General features: G+C 40.5%; 1 non-coding gene across 1 annotated transcript; it reads left to right on the forward strand.

The window, feature by feature from the left end:
* The first annotated feature begins 4,569 nt into the window (after positions 1 to 4,569).
* LOC121229927 (small nucleolar RNA R71) lies at positions 4,570 to 4,676 on the forward strand. The gene has a single exon (XR_005927878.1). It is a non-coding gene; the product is annotated as a small nucleolar RNA R71 (small nucleolar RNA).
* Positions 4,677 to 6,263: the final 1,587 nt, after the last annotated feature.

Below are 6,263 nucleotides of genomic sequence, written 5' to 3' on the forward strand. Positions count from 1 at the left end.
ACTTACTAAGCATTGTAATGCTTACTCCGTTTACTCTGTTTCCTCTGTTTTATAGATCTCATTGCGAAGCTACAGGCTCGGGGATCGTCAGCAACTAGTCACACTATCACTATCCACTGTTTGGTACTGCTATGTTTTGGATTATCTTATGGCATGTATAAAATAGACTAGTGGCGGAAGATTATTTTGGTTAATGTATATAAGCCATGCGAAAATGGCATCTTTTGAATGATTACTTAGAGAAGTTTAAATTTTATCCCTGGCCGTGCTTAGTACTTATCTAAATGAATGACCTTTATTTCAAGAAAAAGTTCAAAATTTTACGGTTCTGACATGAGTTACAAGCCCGATAATGCCCCTTACCTATTCCGGCGACGGTCACGGGATAGGGGTGTTACATGGAGGGACATCATCAGGAACGTTCTCAAGATCCTCCTTGTCAATGGCTTGAGTGAGACGGTACTGAGGAGGATCGGTCCCACGTTGGCGCTCGCTCATCCTCATGTGTAACATAGTTGTGATGCCTTGTGGGGAAATCTGACCTATCAGTGTAAGCGCTGGTGACTGGGCCACGGTGTTGAGGAGGCCGAAGTGTCTGGCGAGGCGCGTCACGTAGGGGCTGATAGAGATTACTCCCTTCTGATGTCGCTCGGTCTGATGGCGAATGGCGAAAGCGATGAAGTATGCCAAGTCAGTCACGTGTGCATTCGCCATGCAGTATAAATAGTAGGCGTCGTGGTTGTTGACGACGCTGGTGCTCTCTTTCCTTTCAGTCAAGGTGTGTGCCAATATGGCATGGAGATAACATAGGGAAGGGGCGAGAGCTGAGGCCTTCGAGCGGCTAGGGTTGTAGATGGAAAAGAGTGGTACCAAAGCCTTCTAGCATAAGGAGGGAGAAATGTGGATATTGCGTGGTAGTGCATTCATGTCCTCCTCCTCCATAAACTCATCGGTGTAAAGTCCTAGAGTGACTCCAAACTCTGGGACACTCATCGCGCGAACTAGACTGCCTAGTTGGAATTGAATGGTACCGGGGTCGTCATTATTCGTCATCACCACCTGTAGATGAAAAGTAGAGCATAATTCTAAAGTTAGCTCTAAATAAGTGGGTTCGGTAATAGTGAAGAACCGTTCCCATGGGTCAATGCATAGGAGGGCGTGGATGGCATCAGCTAGCTGGACTTACTCCACGACAGACCAATCGATGCAACGACCTGTAGCGAGGGGTCACACGCGTAGTATCTAAAATAGCTCCTCCTACGAAGCTTGCGAAAACTTAATGAATGGGTGCTGAACTTCGACTGTAGCACGTACCGAGGAAGAAATCGGTCCCCTACGTCTTTTTGAGGATGGGACCGCGGCCTTCTTGCCTATCGATGATGACATAATGTATCTGAAAATGTATGAGCATTGATATAATCTTATGATAGTAGTTTCAAGATGTGTTAACATTTAACGATATCAAGCGAGAGGTGAAAATTTTATATGACTATTCAGAAACATTTACTGGAATCAAAGATGCATCAGCAGTTAAGCAAAAATCCTAAAACTAGTATATGCTATTTAGTAGCTTTAACAGTTTAAATGTAGAAAATACTAAAGCAAATTCCTAAATTATTCAGAACAAATTGGTAACAGTAACAATATCTGTGTAAGGTATAAAGAATACCAATGTAGCAACACATATTGGAAAAAAAAGGGTGAGAAAGTGAACCAAAAGTTGCTGTAGGGTGGCGCATGGGCGTGTTGGAGGCGAGCACGGGCTTGCGGCATTGAGGTACAGTCGTGTAGAGGGAAAATAGAGGGAAAAGAGATGGGAAAGTGAGGATTAATGCAGGGGGAGTGGATTTTAGGATGGTTTGGGGGTTGGGGAAATGAGAATCTAGAGAATGGTGGCTGGAATAGGGATTAAGGAGTGGAGAAGGGAAGATTTCAGCTAGGGTTTTGAATGGGGGAAGAAGATGAACAGTGGTTTGCTTATATAGGGGAGGGCCACATGGCCTAGGGCCACGCCCGTGTACTCTGAAGGTGAGCCCATATTTTTCGAATTTTTCAATTTAGGTCGTGCCCGGCTACTATCCCATGCCCGTGTGTCTTGGGTGTTTGTGGCACAGGGCCATGTCGTACGGTCGTGCCTAGCCTTGCTTGCTTCTCCCACGCCCGTGTGTTAGGGTACCACACCCGTATATTGTTGTCCACGGCTTAACGGCACGGGCGTGTCTCATGCCCGTGTCGATGAAACAGAATCGAGCCTTGCCCCTGGCATGCCCGTGTTTTTATATTCCCACGCCCGTGTTCACTTATCAAGTTCACCCACGGCCATGTTGCACGGCCATGGGGATTTATCGCATGCTGTGTTTTGGGGAAATCATGTCCTGCTTCCACACGATCGTATCGCACGACCGTGTCTCTTCCCCTGCTTGGCCACGGCTTTAAGCACACCCGTGTGCCTGGCCGTGTGTGCTGAAAAACTTTGCAATTCAAATATAAAGTTAATGATTTAAAGTGTTAGAAATTAAAAATAAAGAAATCAAAATATGTTAGTGCTAGGGTTGCCTCTCGAGAAGTGCTTATTTATAGTCTAAGCTCGATTTACCTCTCCGGCTGAAAAATCATGGTGGTTCAAGGAGTTCGTACTCCTCGTTCCTATTATCAGTCCTGAGAAAATAAGGTTTTAATCAGGTGTTGTTTACCTTAAAAGAGCCGAACTTGGATGACTCACCTCCACTGTGCCGAATGGAAAAATACTGAGTACCGTAAAAGGGATTTCCTTATTCGGTGTGGTAGTGACAATGTGGGGATCTGCGGAATCTAGTAAGACTTTATCACCAATCTTAAGTTGATTTGGAGAGGTATAGGGCTCGTTTGGCGTAGTTTCGGTTTATCATGTGTTGTCGATTTATGTGCTCACCCTTCTTCTAGCTCCTCTATCCGTAGCCTTCGTTCTTTATGAATGTGTCATCTATCATTTCTGGAACATGGCTCGTGAACTTCTTTGAAGCTCAATTTTTGCAAAGTCATATTGTCAGTTTTAGTAGATTAGTGTGGACTATTACCTTCAATGTTCGATGTGATGCCAGAATTACAAGCTTGAAGGGTGATCGTGTCGTCTTCTACACGAAGCGTGAGCTCATCTGTGCCAACATCAATAATTGTTTTAGCAGTTGCTAAAAAGGGCCTCCCTAAAATCAAAAAGGTGTTATTATCCTCCTCTATGTCTAGAACAACGAAATCAACGAGGAATATAAACTTATCTACTTTCACGAGTACATCTTCAATAATACCCCTAGGGAATCTTATAGTTTTATCTGCCAATTGAATGCTCATCCTAGTTTGTTTAGGTTTCCCAAGACCTAGTTGCTTAAACATTTTGTAAGGCATGATGTTAATATTAGCCTCTAAATCAGCTAATGCACTTATATCTAAACTAACAATTAAGCAAGGAATTGTAAAACTTCCTGGATCTTTCAATTTGTGAGGTAGCTTATTCTGTAGAATAGCTGAGCAGACTGCGTTTAGCTCCACATGTGATGCTTCGTCCAACTTCTGCTTATTTACTAAAAGCTCTTTTAAAAATTTCATTGCATTTGGCATCTCTGACAAAGCTTCAATAAACGGTAAGTTAATATGTAATTTTTTCAAAAGTTTGAGGAATTTACCAAATTGTTCGTCTGAGCGGTCTTTCCTTGTCGCGTTAGGGTATGGGGCACGAGGTCTATATTCTTCATTCACCATTTTGTTATGACTTACCTCACTTTTACCTTTGCTCACCACAGTTTCTTGCATCAATTCTGGCTCAGGTACAATGAATCATTCCTTATCTTGAGTACTAATTGCGTTGAGGTGTTCCCTTGGGTTAGGTTCAGTATTACTTGGTAAGCTACCTTTGGTCGTTCTGAGATTAGTTTGGATAGTTGGCCTATTTGAGTTTCGAGTCCTTGGATCGATGCTTGTTAATTTTTAAGTGCTGTCTCGGTATTTTGGAAATGGGTTTCCGACATTGACATGAATTTTGAGAGCATCTCCTCAAGGTTCGATTTCTTCTCTTGTTGATAAGGTGGCTGTTGAAAACCCAAAGGATTTTGTGGCTTTTGATTCCCTTGACCACCCCAGGAGAAATTTGGGTGGTTCTTCCAACCTGCATTATAAGTAATACTGTATGGGTTATTTTGAGATCTAAAGTTATTGTTACCCATATAATTGACTTGTTCCTCTTCGGTTGTAGGATTGAAGGATTGATATTCTGTATGCACACCTCCTCTACTTGAGTCACACCTCATTACTGGATGTACTTGCATAAAACCAAGTAAACCATCAATCTTTTTATTGAGAAGTTCTACCTAATTTGACAGCATAGTAACTAAGTCGACGTTATAAACGCCGGCTGTTTTTGTTGGCTTAGTCCTCATGACCTGCAACTGATAGTTATTCAGTGTCATTTCTTCAATGAATTCATAAGCCTCTTCAGGTGTTTTTTTGTTGATGGTTCCGCCAGCAGCTGCGTCAACCATTTGCCGAGTCGAGGGATTCAAACCATTGTGGAATGGTTGTACTTGAAGCCAAAGCGGTAACCCATGGTGAGGGCACCTTCTCAGTAAGTCGTTGTATCTCTCCCATGCATCGTAAAGTGTTTCTAAATTCATCTGCACAAAAGAAGAGATATCATTACGTAATTTAGTCGTTTTAGCAGGCGAAAAATATTTTAGTAAAAAATTTTCGGTCATTTGTTCCCAAGTAGTAATTGACCCTCGTGGTAACGAGTTCAACCACTGTTTAGCTTTGTTCCTTAATGAAAAAGGAAATAATCGAAGACAAATGGCATCATCAGAAACGCCATTGATTTTAAATGTATCGCAAAATTCCAAAAAGTTTACTAAGTGAGCGTTGAGATCTTCATCCTGCAAACCATCAAACTGAACAAACTACTGTATCATTTGAATTGTGTTAGGTTTCAGCTCAAAAGTATTTGTAGCTACAGCTGGTCTAACTATGCTAGATTCAGTTCCTATTAGAGAAGGTTTAGCATAATCATACATAGTACGTGGAGCAGGATTTTGATTAGCCGCAATTGCAGGAGGTAGCTGATTGCCTTGGTTTTCAGCCATCTCTTCGGTTGGGGGTTGAGTATCGTCTTCTTGCTCGTTTTCTGAGTATCTTAAGCTGCGCCTTATTTCTCTTTGGTTTCTACGAATTGTGCGATCGATTTCTTCGTCAAAAATTAATGGTTCCGACGGGTTTCTTCTAGTCATAAACTATAAAAACTTGCCAAGAGAAAGAAAAAGTAAATTAATTAGTAATAATAATAAAATTAAAAATAAAATTGCAAGAAAAATAAATGGCTAAAGTAGTAAAAGTTAGCGTTCCTAATATTTTAGTTCTCCAGCAACGGTGCCAAAAACTTGATCGCGTGATTCGTAACAAGTAATAAATATTTATAATGAAGATCAAACCTAGACAAACTATTATCACGACGAAAAGGCAATCGCACCTATCGAACAATAGTATAGTAATGGCAAGATCGGGATATCGTACCCAAGGGAACCAAAAGTACTAGTAATAACTATCTTTTTATTATTTAACCTAGAAATAAAGGGGGGTTGTTTATTAAACTAATTAACTAATTAAACTAAAGCAAAGAGAAAATTTGGAAAAATACTTGAAAAAAAGTAATTGATAAAGATGACACCCAAGGAGGAATCCACATAGATTTCACTTGTTATCTGACTCTGAACCAGATGATTTATTCAATTGACTTGATTCGTAAGACTCCCTAACCTATATTATTATCTCTTTCGAGACTAATAACGTCTAACCCTCAGTTGAATTAATTGAAATCTCTTTCTTAATTAAAACCCCTAGGGAAGCAGTAAATCTATCTATGGACTCCCATATTAGGTTTCACCTTAATCTGACAAAATCTCGTAACCCTATTTTTAGGCGTTCGATCAACTCCGCTTAATTATGCCAAATCTACTCTTAGACAGAGACTTTTGCTCCTCTACATAAGCACATCAAATCATGAATCAATACCCAGAATATTAACTCAAGCATTAAGAACACATAATTAAGAACAAATCAAGTATTTATCATATAGTGTAGATAATAATAGCAAGATCCATCATAGGTTTCAGCCCCCTTAGGTATCTAAGGGGTTTAGTTCATAATAAAATAAGAGTACATATCAAAAGTATGAAAATAACAAAACATAAAGAAAACTCTAAAACCCCTGAAGGAATTCTGAGAGAGATCTTCAGTCTTGGATT

Source organism: Gossypium hirsutum, chromosome A05 (genome assembly GCF_007990345.1).
Source record: "Gossypium hirsutum isolate 1008001.06 chromosome A05, Gossypium_hirsutum_v2.1, whole genome shotgun sequence".
NCBI classification, from domain to species: domain Eukaryota; kingdom Viridiplantae; phylum Streptophyta; class Magnoliopsida; order Malvales; family Malvaceae; genus Gossypium; species Gossypium hirsutum.